General features: G+C 37.5%; 1 long non-coding RNA gene across 2 annotated transcripts; it reads left to right on the forward strand.

The window, feature by feature from the left end:
• Nucleotides 1–4,111: 4,111 nt before the first annotated feature.
• Nucleotides 4,112–8,948, forward strand: LOC110683666. Of its 2 annotated transcripts, none has more exons than XR_002503650.1 (3): nt 4,112–6,239; nt 6,366–6,931; nt 8,495–8,948. It is a non-coding gene; the product is annotated as an uncharacterized LOC110683666 (long non-coding RNA). The 2 variants fall into 2 exon arrangements; XR_002503649.1 differs by having other exon boundaries at nt 4,114–6,489; nt 6,640–6,931; nt 8,495–8,945.
• The last annotated feature ends 4,999 nt before the right edge of the window (nt 8,949–13,947 follow it).

Raw genomic sequence — 13,947 nt, forward strand, 5'->3', positions numbered from 1 at the left:
CAGCTTCACGTATTTTCTTAATTTTTATAAAATTTGGCCGTACAGAAGGGCAAAATTGTATTTTCCCTAAATTATTCTGATTAAAACTCTAAAAAGTCAACCAAAGTCAATTTATCAATGCTAATTAAATTAGGAATGAAAAGAATCTTCTAGAGGAATCTAGAAGACTATAATCAATTCTAATTGCATTAGGAATGATAAATCAATATTAGGCCCTCCTCTAGATCATTGGGCCGCATATAAAGATCAAACCGGATCCAGTTTGGTAATTTGGCCATAACTTCCTCATTATTCATTGGAATTGGGCTTATAATATATCGTTGGAAAGCTCTTTTTGAACCCGACCCAACTACACTATTATTGAACCCTTGTCAATGACCAAACTAAACTGGAATGCACGTTTTTCATAAATAAGGTAAGAAAAGAAATATTTTCAAAAACACATGAAGAGATATTTTAATAAAAACATCCTCATCACTAGACTTCACACTTTCGCTTTGTTCGATAATCAAATGACGTGAAAGGTATTCATCACTGGGTTTGGTTTTGGGGAGACACAAATGGGTGTCTACAGAAGCCCCCGCTTTGATTGAGTTTGGAGAAACACAAGTTTCAAAAACAAAAGTCAAAGTATCGACAGGGACGGAGAATGATTCAGAACGTCCTGCAATCCTAAATCACTCTTGTAACGCCGATACCTGCAAACTAGCATTACTTAAAACAGATAAAAGAGTTAAGAAACGCGTATCTTGCACCGTTGAGCACATGTCTCCGCTGGTAACCGATTTGTTGTTGTTCTTGTGTTGTTGTGACAACCTTCCATAATCTATGGAACACCATCTTGCTGTTTTGATGTTTACTCGTCTCTGAACAATAGAGCTTTTTTGGTTATGTTCACGCGTCTCTGAACAAAGAGCTTTTTAATGATGTGTCCACGCGTCTCTGAACAAAGAGCTTTTGAATGATATGCCCACGCGTCTCTGAGCAAAAGAGCTTTAATAATAGGATGCCCACGCGTCTCTAAGCAAAAGAGCTTGAAAGAAATGTCCACGTGTCTCTGAACAAAAGATCTTTGATGATATGTCCACGCGTCTCTGAACAAAAGAGCTTTGATAATATGTCCACGCATCTCTGAACAGAAGAGCTTGAATAATGTGCCCACGCGTCTCTGAACAAAAGAGCTTTTTGATATGTCCACGCGTCTCTGAACAAAAGAGCTTTAAAGGATTGTCCACGCGTCTCTGAACAATAGAGCTTGAACGGATTGTCCACGCATCTCTGAATAATAGAGCTTTGATTCTTGAATGTTTGTTGCGATCGTTCGGTTGGCTGCGAACAGGAGCTTTGTTGAATGGTTGTATCCTTTAAAAATCAAAAGATTGCCAAAAGACTTTGCTAGCCTTTTTCTTAGGGTTGACCTAAGGCTTGATGTTTTTTCTTAGGGTTGACCTAAGGCTTGATTGGACTGACTTGAGGTTGACCCAACGTGACTGACTGACTTGAGGTTGACCCAAGGTGAATTGACACGTGTGACTCATGACCTGTGTGTGCATTATATTGTGATGTGCTTGACTCAAAATGTGAAAAAGCAAAAAAATTCCGTCATTTTTGTGGAGGGTACCGACTTTCTCCCGAAAAAGAAAGACGCAAAAAAAGAAAGAAGCAAAGTTTTTTTAAGGTGCGTGTATATGCATTTGATGTTGTCTCTCAAGGTGCAAAGGTTAATTCATCCTAGGCTATCCTAGTTGACTCAATAATGAAAGTATGTAGGTAACTTAGGCACGGAGGCTAAGCACTTTATACTTCGTGATGCGATAACGATTACAAGTGATGAGTTATTTTGATATGACAAGGCATGCTTCAATGTCTTGTTAAGATTTCATGACAAAGGGTTCCTAAGGGAAGTATATTTGGTCATGTATCTGTGATATGTGTGAAAATGATACTAATGTTAGGCCGCAAGGGCTAAGTGTGTGGAAAGATATTATTTTTAGAAGAGTCATCAAATGATGGTGACTCTTGGGCTAGGTAAGCTAATGATGTAGGGATCAAGCCCCCAAGTCTAGCTCTAAGTGAATAGGGATGAGCATAGAAGATTCCTTGATATGATCATTTATGAAAGTAGATATGAATGAATGAATTTTTATTATGGTTGCACCTCGATGTTGCCTACGTATCCGTTAGGAATCAGGCCGAACGTAGCTCTAGCCGAACCTCGCACAAGTGTGTATACCTCAAAAAGGTCTTTTTAAGGGTTGTAACGTGGTTAGGATAAAGGTTATAGAAGAAGGGGATAAAAGGCTCAGGACCCTCGATAAGCCCCCAAGGTGTGCAACCTTGCTCTTGAATCTTTGTATTTTTATGCTTGAGGCTTTCTACTCTTTTTTAGCTTTTTCTTTTCCTTTAGCATTTATCTTATTTTTATAAGTGTGGGAAATCCCGATCATGCGGTCTATCACTCACTTGGCATTCATGTTTCTCAGGCACGGTACCGAGCACTCGATAAGAGAGGCAATTTGAGACGTGTTCATAGCAAAGACATGTTTATGTCAAAGACATTGGAACACTTGCCCTTTTGTACACTTTTATTTATTATTGTTTTTGCTATTTTAATTTTGATACACTCAAGCTTTTGATCTTTGAAAAATTGCATAAGTTACACACCATACCATCCCAAGGTTAGGTGGATGTGGGTTGAAGAAAGAAAGGTCTATCGTTAGACGAGGCTCAAAGTGGTTTATCAAGAAAGGATTGCATATTTGAAGGGGTGAATATGATATGATATGGCTACAAGGGGTGCCTCAAATCATTGGTATACCTTGTGCTTAGTTCGACATTGATTTTTATTTATTTATTTTTTTAATGCAATGTAATGAAATGATCATATGCAAGAAAATAAATGCTCATTTTATTAAAAGGGAAAAAGAAAGAATCTATAAAATTAATCTAAGGGAAAAGAAAGGTGCCTATGTGTAGACACCCATTTGTGTCTCCCAAAAACCAAATCCAGTGATGAGTATCTTTCACGTCGAATCATAATCGAATGAAGCCAAAGTGTGGAAAGTTTAGTGTTGCGGATATTTTTAATTTCTTTTCTCTTCTCTCTGTTTTTGAAAACTTATTTTAAAAAAATAGCCAATCCAGTTTGGTTGGTCCATGATATGGGTCCAATAATAGAGTAGTTGGATGGGGCTTGACAAGAGCTTTCCAACGATATATTATAAGCCCAATTCCGATGAATATTGAGGAAGTTATGACCAATTTATCGAACTGGGCCCAATTTGAACCTTATATACGGCCCAATGATCTAGGGGAGGGCCTAATATAATTTATCATTCCTAATGCAATTAGGAATGGTTTTAGTCTTCTAGATTCTTTTAGAAGATTCTTTCCATTCCTAATTCAATTAGCATTGATAAATTGACTTTTGTTGACTTTTCAGAGTTTTAATTAAAATCAAAAAGCATTTTCGAGGAAAAGATACGATTTTATCCTCTATAGTCTAGAGTAACACTTTTTTTTTTTCCGTTACTTTAGTTCAAGGTAACAAATAAATGTTGTTGCGTTAGATTATTAAGAGGAAAATTTCTGTAAGTGTTGCAATCTTAAGTGTTGCCTATTCTCATTTTTTTGGTAGTGATTTGACCAAAAATTTTGTAACTAGCTTACAAATGCTAGTTATAAATAATAAGTTTAACAATAAATTTTTGTTTTTTTAAAAGCAACAAATATTAAGTTTCTAGTTTTCAACTTTCTATTAATTTTATTTAATTTTCATTATTTTTTTTTGGAAAGTAATATTCATTTAAATTTTGATTAAAGGTTAAAAAAAAATTAAGGTAGCTAGTATTATTTAATTACTTGATTAATTTTTTTAATGAAATTAGATTATTAAAAACCAAGAAAATTAGGTTTTGATGAATAATTTCAAACAAAAAAAAAATTAAGAAACGATTATTGTTTGTGTTACTGCTTTGTGTACGTGTGTGTGTAACTGTGTATGTGTAAATCTTGTATTGAATCTCTGGTAAATTAGTAACCGACATAATTAAGGTCGGTTACAAATTTATAGTCAATCCTTATTGACCTTATTAGTTGTAAGGCGCTATAGCAAGGCCAGTTACCACTCTTACCAATAACCTTCCTTACCTTACGCCTAACTTCTCTCTTCTTTTTTTTTTAATTTTTTTATTGAAAAAATTCTTTATTTTCTTTTGAGGGGACCTAACTTCCTTTTTCATTTCCTCGTATCTCAGTAAACTTGCCCAATTTTCTCTCTCTGCTTCTTTCATTCAAGCCCTAACTTAATCACTTAATTGCAATTTCTTAGCTTCCTCTACAATATGATTCATTGATTTTTCTTCCAATTTGCAAATCTGTTATTTTCCCCATTTTTTCGAATTCTGATTTCTCAATTTAGGGTTCTTCCAAGAAAAAAAATCCCAACTTGTATCGATTTTTTTTTATGTAATGACGATATTACTTTGATTCGCTAAAGGGTTTTAGTAAGTGTGATTCTCTCCGTTCTTATTAACCGCTTCAATTGTCCATAAGTTAAATCATTTGCCCAACCTTTCAACTTTTTCTTTACAAAAATCCAACCTTATGATTATTCGTCAAAAATCCAACCTTTATACCCCTCCTTCTTCAATAGGTCCATTACCTGTTGATGACCGATTTTTGTAAGTCATATTCCACGTGTCAGCTATTAATAGGTTAATTATTTTTTTAATTATTAAAAAACAAAAAAAAATTAAAAGAAAAAGAAAAAAAAATTCAGAAAACCAGCTCCACCCTCTCCCTTCCCTGACCACCCCAACCCACCGCCCACCGGAACCCAGCACAGCCACCAACACTCACGCCCAGCCACCAACTCCACTGCCCAGCCACCAACTCCACCGCCCAGCCACTAACACTCACGCCCAGCCACCAACCCCACTGCCCAGCCACCAACACTCACGCCCAGCCACCAACCCCACCTCCGTCCAAATCCAAACCCTGCAACTCCAAAACGCCCAGCCCCGGAACTCCAAACGCACAGCCTCGCAACTCCAAAACGCCCAGCCCCGCATATCCAAACGCACAACCCCGCTACTCTTAACGCACAGCCACCAGTTTCCATCACTCTCACTGCATTCTCCGACGCGACAACGGGGCATTTCGCCGGCTCTCATCTTCCTCAATTGCTCTGCTCATCGCACTATCCAAGTCCACCGCCATCCTCTGTTCATCCTCGATCTTCTTCAATTTCAGCATCAATTTCTCTCTCCACCTCATCTTCAATCAGATTCAGCGCTCTCACCCCATTCTCAGTTGTAGAGTAATCATGGTCGTTGTTTATGCTGCTGTGTTGATCAACCGTGTCATTCGGATCATGATATCCATTGATATTCGGGCTATTTACATCGCCGTCTTTGTTGCCGTTGAGGGTTGGTGGAAATCGGCAGAAGTGTTGAGTGTGGTGACGGAGGTGGGGTTGGTGGTTGAGGTGAGAGGAGAGGAGAGGAGTGAGAAAGAATAGGAGTGAGAAGAGAAAATGCAAAAATAATAAAAAAAAATAAAATAAAATACTTTTTTAACCTGTTTATCAGGTCACAAGTAAAATGGACCTGTTGGGGAAGGAGGGGTATAAAGGTTGGATTTTTGAGGAATAATCAAAAGGTTGGATCTTTGTAAAGAAAAAGTTGAAAGGTTGGATTTTTGAGGAATAATCAAAAGGTTGGATCTTTGTAAAGAAAAAGTTGAAAGGTCTTTGCAACATTCAGCCATGATTTCATCTCTGGTGGCGTCACTCACCGAAAATCTAGTAGTTTTTGTTTCTCAATTTAATTTATTTCTGTTTGTTATCATTTTATATGGCCTTATTAATTTCTCAATTTTGATGCTGCAATGTCGTAAAAATGTTGAATTTAATCTTGTAAATTTTCTCTCTTTTTTAGGGTTTTGATTGCAATTGTTAATTTTGTTGGATTTAAATAATTATAGTTTCGCCGAAATTAGCTTGAATTGCTGATTGTATAGGGGTGGTTTCAAGGGAAATTGATTTGGGAAAGAGGAGAAGAATGGAGAAAAAAAAAGCCGCAGAGCATTTTCTCAAGGTAGCTAAATTGAACCCCCAAAATGGGGAAGCATTTAGATTTTTAGGTCATTACTATAGTTGTGTTTGTTTAGATACTCAGAGAATTCTCAAATGCTACCAGTGTGCTGTTAAGCTTAATCCTGATGATTCGCAATCCGGGGTTTGTTCTCTTAGCTTTCAATGCCAATTCAATTTATCAATTATGCCTTGATTAGCAGTTATGCTTTCTGTTTTGTTACTGCTTTCTAGAATAGAATTTAAGGTGCATTTTGTTTGGTTTTATAAGGAAGCATTGTGTGATTTACTGGACAAAAGTGGAAAGGAGAGCTTAGAGATTGCTTTGTGCAGGGAGGCGTTCGGGAAGTCACCCCGTGCCTTTTTGGGCATTTTCTAGACTAGGTTTGCTGATGGTAATTTTTTTTTTTTTTTCGTTATAGTTGCTCCTTTCGCATGCATCCTTGAAGGGAAAAACAATCAAACTTGAAAGAGAAGATTTTGTATTTGTGTTTATATTGAAATGCATTGTCCTTATATGTTGGCATATACATACATATATTCAGGTGCATCAAAACAAGTGGTTTGAGGCAGTTCAGAGTCTACAGCATTCCATCAGAGGCTACCCAACCTGTGCCGATCTCTGGGAAGTCTGTATCCCTTTTAATACTTTCCATTGTATCAGTCCGCCATGAGAAAACTCGTATACCCACCACAAGTTGCAGCGCCTCAGGTTAATGAGACCAGCTGCTCAAGATAGATCTTTGTAACAAGCCTATTTGGCTTGTTGCCGTTGTAAGGGAGGCTATCGGAGGGTGGTTGTCGCGGGGAGTCGATTCCTCTCAGAAGTTGAATAAGGTATGGTTTAGTGTATCCCTTGTAATTATGATTTGTTTTGGAGAATGAACAATAAAGAAACAAAATATACTACTAAAATGTTGCTGGCATTGGGAAATTATGCTGGGAAGATTAGATTGTCTGCAATGAAACTAGTACGGGTACATTGTATACGATCATATTCTGGTGTTTGCATTGAATTAATTATGAGTAATGGTTGTGGATATTAATATTTTAATGCTTCTGTACTAGATTGAGATACAAAAAAGGCCTTTAAATCCACCACAATTAGTTAGGTAGTTCTGACCTCTTTCTCATGATTTTTTTCCAATTGGTATATATATATCTTGGTAGCTTGGAAATAAGTATATCTTGGTAGCTAGCTTGGAAATAAGTATAGCTTGGAAATAAGTATATCTTTTCTAGTTTAATTAAATCTAGTTTTGGTCTTGTTGGAAAATATGGTAGTTCATGTACCACAATCTATTGATATACCACTAGAGTTAGGTGCATGAGTAGTTGTCTGGTTATTCTCTGCTCATCTGCTTTGAAAATGTCTCGAAAGGATAAAATTTCAATTTTTGTATTAAAATGGCTCTATAAAATGTCTACCTTTGCAAGCAAGGATCTTAAAGATAATAGCTTCTTTGTAATTGTAAGGGTATGGCTTGTGTTGCAATTATAAGGGTATGGCTTGTGTAGCAATTGTGGAGCTAACACTCTGACACTTAACACCCCTGCCACCATGCCTAAGACGTAAGGCCTTGTGGGCCTTATGGACAAAAGTCACATAGTAGTTCCTATTGCTTCAGAGTACTACATGTTTCCAAAGATACTGATTACTGACTTAAATCATACAAATAAACTTTGTATATATAGTCTTTATGCCAAAGTTTTACAAAGTTTCAATCCAGCAGCTTCATGTTGTGTTCCTACTAAGGAACTTGGTGTTTGCATCAAGTTTATAATTCTTTGAAGTTATGTGATTCCTACTCCAAAACTCCCATTTCATCTTTGCCCAGGAGCTTAAATAGTCATTAGTAAGGTTTGTTTGTCGTCATCAGATCTGTAAGGGCCAACATCTACGGGAGCGTACACTCCAAATTGGCATTTTGCTCTAGAAAACTTAACTTGTATGTGCTGCAATGGCATTTTGCTCCACTGCATCTGCTAAACAAATATCACATTGTTGCTTCAATATGCAGTTGTGCACAACTCTTCCACCTCACCCCCCCAAAAAAAAGATTAAAATAAAAAAAGAGAAATGTTTCTACATAACGTCTTTAAAATGAATGCATGCCAATGTGCTTCTTTGTTATGTGTTTTTATTTGTATGTGTTGCCTCACTTCTGTGCTATTTAGAATTCTTTGATTTACTGTTGAGACTTGAACGCATCCTTGTGTTTTTTTTTTGGGTGCTCAACGGTATATTTTCCCGTCTGGTTTAATCCAAGTACAAACTGAAAGATAGAGTTTAATGTGTTCATTTAAACACATCCATAATTTGCATATGTTAATTGTTAACACTCGTATGGTTACTATTTATCAATTGCATCAGATTTTATGTCTCTTTGCAAAACCCAGGTCTTCGCTGACATGGAAGAATTGGGTGTCAAACCGGATGAATTTATAGCCATGAGGGCAGTTGCTCTTATAAAAGGGGTGGAAAGAGTCTCCGGAGGAAGAAAAAACAATCAAGTATAGATCGAGCAAATCAGAGCTATTCTTGGCCTTTTCGATTCAATGAGGACACCTGTGGTACTTACAGTATTTTGCACCCTTCACTAACTTATAATTAATTCTTTCAAGTAGACCATGTTACTTTCCGTGATAATGGCACTCTTATCACTCTGTTCTTTTAGGATGACATACGTGTCCTTTGTAGTTGAAAGTTGGTGACATATTTGTAATTACAAGTACATCATTTTCTATATGTTATAAGTGGTGATGTAGATCGATGTTGATTAATAAATTGGACCTTACGTGGTTTAAATTATAATAATCATTGTATTTATTACTGTATAAAAGCTGGGTTAATAATTTATGGTGCTTCACATTAAAAAAAATGTAGCGAAGGTAATGGCAGTAGGGGCATCGACTACTACTGCCATTTTATTTTAAATAAAATAAAATGCTATAACCGGCGTTAAGATTTGCCAGTTACTAATAATACCCTAATTGTAACCGGCGTAACTTAATGCCAGTTATTAATAGTATGCTTTCTAACTTGGAAAATAGACTTTTTGTAACTAGCGTTAGGTTAAGTCAGTTACGAATATTACATTATTTGTAACTAACATTAGCCGGTTACGAATACTTTTCACTAGTTGTAATGGTGGCATTCGCAACCAACAATGCCAGTTACAAAAAGTCAATTTTGCCGGTTACAAATAACACTTTTTCTACTAGTGACCCTTTGTTGCACAGAGCGTTCAATCAAGTAGATGGAGCATGAATTCCCAGAGGGTTATGTCCATATGTAGAACACATATGGGTTTTAGAAAAGTGAGAAAAACTCAATCAGGAAGTAGGATTGAGCAAACAATGCTAAAAACTGGTCAAAATTAGAACGCATATTTTTGGCTCAGTATTGGAAGAACTTCACGCCAGCGAATAGAGGCCGGCGCCGCAATTTGGCTCTGGCGCCTGGAGACAGGAGTGTCGCCTGGCGCCAGAGTCAAATCCTCGGCGCTAGACTATGTTTTCTGATGCTAGTTCCTACATGCCTCAGCAGCTTTCTATGCTCGATAAAGTTTTTCAGTTTCGCGCAGCTGATAGAAGAATAATCGCGTCGTTAGACAACTACACCTAAATCAAATACAATTTATAACACTCGACTTATCCTAATACAAGTATATGGCAAGAAGAGGGATCGAACCACAGGGAGAAGCACATAAACACCGCATTCATCATTAGACTTTAAGCTATCTCGGGACAAAGAACAGGAATGACTAAGAGATTAAACTAAAGGTAAAACGAGTTAAAATCAATATAACTAAACACCAAGGGAAATGGGTAGATGTAGATGCCACTTGATCATGCAATAACATAAAAGCAAATCAATAGTGAACTAAACATGCATGAATATCGAAATAAAGTCCAATCTAACCGCAAAAAATTAATCGGTTTCTCCTAACATAGTCTCTATGTTTCCACACTAGAACCATACATTGGGAGGTGCAATCAAAGAACAATCGATAGTAATGAACCTTAACTAAGTCAACTTTCGTTCCTTGTTAGCAAAGATTCACCTTTAATCAACCAACAATGTGCACCTGCAAGAAGATCAAATAATATCAAGCATGCAAAGATTTTAATCACAATTAACTTAACCCCAATATTATAAGCATGAACAATTAGCAACTACACCATCCCCACACCCTTGGCTAAGTGACTACTCACAAATCATGTTGAAAACAATATCAATCACCAAATCAATAAGCATTAACATGATTAATAAGCAAATAAGGAAAATCAAAGTAAACAAACAAAATTAAATGCAAAGGTAAAGAGAAAGAGTAAGAGATTGCTCATTAATTGAAGTTGAAGATCTACAAAAGATTAAATAAGCTTCTTCTTCAAAATCCAAGTTCATCAATGAAGAAATCCACACTTTCTCTCTCTACCAAATGAAGACTAATAATGTTTCTCTCTCTAGATTAAGCTAAAAAAATGCAGAAAATTAAAACTAAGTTAATCTAATTACATTAAAACGTTCTCAAAATGGGGCTTATATAGTCCGTACACAGCTAGTTGAAGTAGGGGAGTGGTCCGACCGAACACTGGGAAGGTTCGGCCGGACTACAGGGTAGGTTCGGCCGGACTACAGGGTAGGTTCGGCCGAACCATGGGTAGGTTCGGTAGAACTCCCCTGATCCTGGTCTGGTCGAACTTCTGAGGTTCGACCACTCCTGCAAAATCACCAAAATGCAACTTGACTCTGCCTCGACGTTCGGCCGGACAATGGAGCAGGTTCGGCCACACCCTGATTCGACCGCACCTTCAGGGGGTTCGGCCGAACCTCTCCTTAACCTTGCTTATCTTCAGCTTTCCTTGAACTTTAGCTTTCTCCTTTTGAAGACCCCGATTCCTACAAAGAATAAGCATGGAAATCAAAGTAAAGAGTAGGAAAAAGGGCAAAATCTAGTAAAGAAGATGCATAAAGGGAAATGGAACTAAGTGCAAAGAAAAGGATGCAAACAAGCCGCAAACGTGGGAAAATGACCATCAAAATGAACCTTAACCGTGGCATAAATGTCACTCATCAACTTCCCCCACACTTGCCTCTTGCTAGTCCTCGAGCAAGGGATACCAAAACAATGAGAAAGCCACAACAAACATAACATGACAAGGGTTAAGAAAAACCACTTAAGCACTTAGGTAGAAAATGCTCCATTTGAACTCGAACGAAAAGACATGCACCAAAGAATACTCACCTTTCTCAATTCAATGAGGGAAAACACGTTATAAGATGCTCGCTGTTGAAAGAGACAAACCTAAGCTAAGCATAGAGAACTAATGACTTCACTTTCCGCCCTAGCCCCAACCAAGACGGTCCACGTTCTCTCCACTAGTTTAAAGTCATCCCCTAGCTAGCTCCTCATGATTCCTCGAGGGAACCGGAAAAAGATATTTTTATGTGGAATCATAAGGTCATCCCGACTTCTCAACTATGCATACTCTCTCCATAGGGTTGAAATCTATCTCCCTCCACCGGTCTTTGACCGCGCTCCTCCAAGTCCAAGGGTCTTAAATAGGGTTGTAATGTCATGGCTAGGGGTTAAGGTTGGGAATCAATTTGAAAATTTTGGTGGCAAATCCTAAATGAAGCAAAAGAGTGGCCATCTCTCAAGAACAACCTAAGGATTGAACCTAACCTCAAATTACAATCTTCAATACAAACCTGACAACATTACTTCATCCCTTTTCATTTCTTTCATCTTTTTTTTTCATCATTTTTTTTTCTTTTCATTTCATTTTTTCATCATTTTTTTTTCTTTTTTTTTTTTTCTTTTTTTTCTTTTTCAACTTCACTTGGTTTTCATGTGTTGCAACCTTCTTCACAAACTTTTTTTATATTCTTTTCATAACCAACTTTCATAACCTTACTTGAACCGATTTAAACAACTTTCTTGCTCAAAACCAACACTCTCAAACTCGAACCTCACAAGCCAATGCTTCACTAACTACAAGGGTCCGTAGAACATAGGCCGATAGGTTTTTAATATGGCTAAGTCAAGAAAGGGAAAAAGGCTCAAATTGGTTAAATTAGCAAGTAGGTGGATGCAAAAATGAAAACCAAATTCGTAACAAAACACAAAGAAAACAAAGAAAAATGAGAAGTAATGCCCTCTTCCTCCTCTATAGTTGTTTGGTCACGATCTCGGGAGCTAGATACCAACACAAAGATTAAGACATGCATAGTTAAGGATCCAAAATTCCACTCACAAGAATGATGAAGGCTAGAACAAATGACGCTCACATGGGATAAGAAATAAGCAAATACTAACTAGAGGGAATCCTATCCACTATAGAGAGCAACTCCATCTTACCACTTTCCCGTGAACTAGGGGTTCAAATGTCCTCAAAAGTTCTAAACTGGGCTACCTTAGCTTACAATGTGTCTAACTCAACCCTAAGCATTCTAAAACCGTGCAAACCCTCATCAACTAAGAAGATAAGCATTCAAAGACATGTCACCATGAAAGGCACATAAATCCAAATGAATGAGTAAATTCCAAATCAAAAATCATTTCAACTTGTCATAGTTATGCTTGTAACAAAAAAAGGGAAAAACAAAACAAAAGAAAGAGGAAGAAATAAAAAAGGTTCACACACGAGGCATATAGTCCAATTAAATCCCAATCGTCTTACAAGTGATCGTTCAATAACAACATCAACGATCCCAGGTTCCATAGAACCAAAAGCAAACATCCTCGAACCATTCAACTTCTTCCTAAGCTAAACCTAGACTAAACACTCAAAGAAAAAGAAAATAAAAGACAGGAAAGGTCTCACCAAACGCCTCTTGAAATGGAAGATAAGATAATTCATACAATCTCACCAAGGGAGCTCGTGTTGCTCCTTAACTTCCTTTGTCTCCACTTTCAAGCTTCAAGAAAAGTGAGCCAAAACAAAAGAAACTATGACAAAACAAGAAAAAGTTAGAAATCAAAGAAAAAGACTAAAGTTATAAATAAAAAAAGAAGAAAAATAAATAGAAAGTTATCTACAAAGTTTGGATTAAGGGAATTTGAATTGTTGGGAATTTTGGATTTTTCCTTGGGAGCATCTTTGCCTACACAAAACTCAAGAATCATAAAAAATCATAAAAAAACAACAAAAATCATCATAAAAACATCATAAAAACATCACCATCATCACAATCACATCATCATCATCATCACATCACCATCATCATCATCATCACAACATCATCAACTACAACAAGGCCACTATCCTCAATAGTCCTCCTCATGTACAAGCTACTACCCTACCACACTACCCTCCTATATACATTTCAACCAACCAAAAGAAACATCCTCCCCCACACTAGTCTTCTGCACGTCTCGAGCAAAAGTTAAAAGTTAGAAGCTCCTGGGGGAAGGAAGGGAACCCTCATCATGGATTCCTATCTCCTTGCTCTGTAGGTTGAGGGGGGTTATCAAAATCAAACCTGGGAGTATGCATAAATGGGTGGAAGGGTTGGTTTAAATGCTTATAGGGCCACCCATGGTCAGATCACCCCAACCACCATCGAAAGGATTTGGGGTTGATGTGGAAGCCGGATCACACCCACCCGAGCGATATGGGTTGTATGGTGGGTGCCAATACGTTGGGTAGGGTTGATGTTACCCTCCCAATAGGGGTAGTCATTGGGGGTGGGGTTGTTGGGGTCATAGGGCCCCCAATGGTTAACCGGACCCTCTTGAGGAGGGTGATAGGGATAGTTTACATAGGGCGCTTGGATGCCCGCTTGCACAAGATTATCATAATTCATCCTCCCGTTTTACCCCCATTGTTCAATGGAAGCTTGG

The sequence above is a fragment of the Chenopodium quinoa genome, unplaced genomic scaffold (assembly GCF_001683475.1).
Source record: "Chenopodium quinoa cultivar QQ74 unplaced genomic scaffold, ASM168347v1, whole genome shotgun sequence".
Taxonomy (NCBI): domain Eukaryota; kingdom Viridiplantae; phylum Streptophyta; class Magnoliopsida; order Caryophyllales; family Amaranthaceae; genus Chenopodium; species Chenopodium quinoa.